Below are 892 nucleotides of genomic sequence, written 5' to 3'. Positions count from 1 at the left end.
ACCCAGTCAACAATTTGATTTCACAGTGATCTTACCATGAGCTGCAGGATACTCGTGATGAGGTCACAATGTAAGGTCACAGTGAGCTAAAAGTGTAACCTCACAGTGCCCTCAATGTGTGCTCAGACTTTGGTCACAATGTGAGGTCAAAGTGTACTCACTGCACAGAGACTAGGTACCCAGCATGTATTGCAGCATGAAGCTTTTGATTATCACAGTCATAGGTGCCGATCCACGGAAATGAGCGTTTCCTTTAGATTGGCAGGTTTGAGTAGGGATGTAACGATTACCGGTTTGACGATAAATCATTATAAAATTCCCCACGGTTAGTATTACCATTTCATATTTAAATTATCATTATAACTGTATTCGATTACCACGATTTGAACAACTGATGATAAATAAATACTGTAGCATAAAGCACAGTTTTAAGTAACAGTCTCATGTGCGCACATCACGCAGAGTAGTTTAGTTTTGTGTGAAAAGACGGCAGAAAAGCTGGGAGGTTTTAAAAGAGTGCTAAGGGCATAGGTGCCGATCCCTGAGCACCCACGGAAAAACACAAGATAGTCTCCGTTCATTTTAACCAATAAGAAATGGATTGCTGCTTGTACGACTTTATTCTCGTTTTCATAGTGCATTTGAGGCAGTTTTTGGCGTTATTTTAATGGCAAATGTCGAAAGTGCATTATTTTTATCGGAGAGGGCACCAGCACGAATCTCTCAGATTGCAGCGGGCTTGCTCTCCCATTTAGAGATCATGGCTCTGCGCTCCCTCAGATATTACATGTGCTCCCTCAAACTTTGTCCTGTGTACGCGCGAATGAGTGCTTATTGTAAAAAGGTATTTATTATATAATTTTATCTAGTGAAGCACACCCCTCATAGAAAG

This window comes from Sinocyclocheilus anshuiensis, unplaced genomic scaffold (assembly GCF_001515605.1).
Source record: "Sinocyclocheilus anshuiensis isolate Anshui unplaced genomic scaffold, SAMN03320099.WGS_v1.1 scaffold968, whole genome shotgun sequence".
Lineage (NCBI taxonomy): Eukaryota > Metazoa > Chordata > Actinopteri > Cypriniformes > Cyprinidae > Sinocyclocheilus > Sinocyclocheilus anshuiensis.
This window is presented reverse-complemented; position numbering follows the sequence as displayed.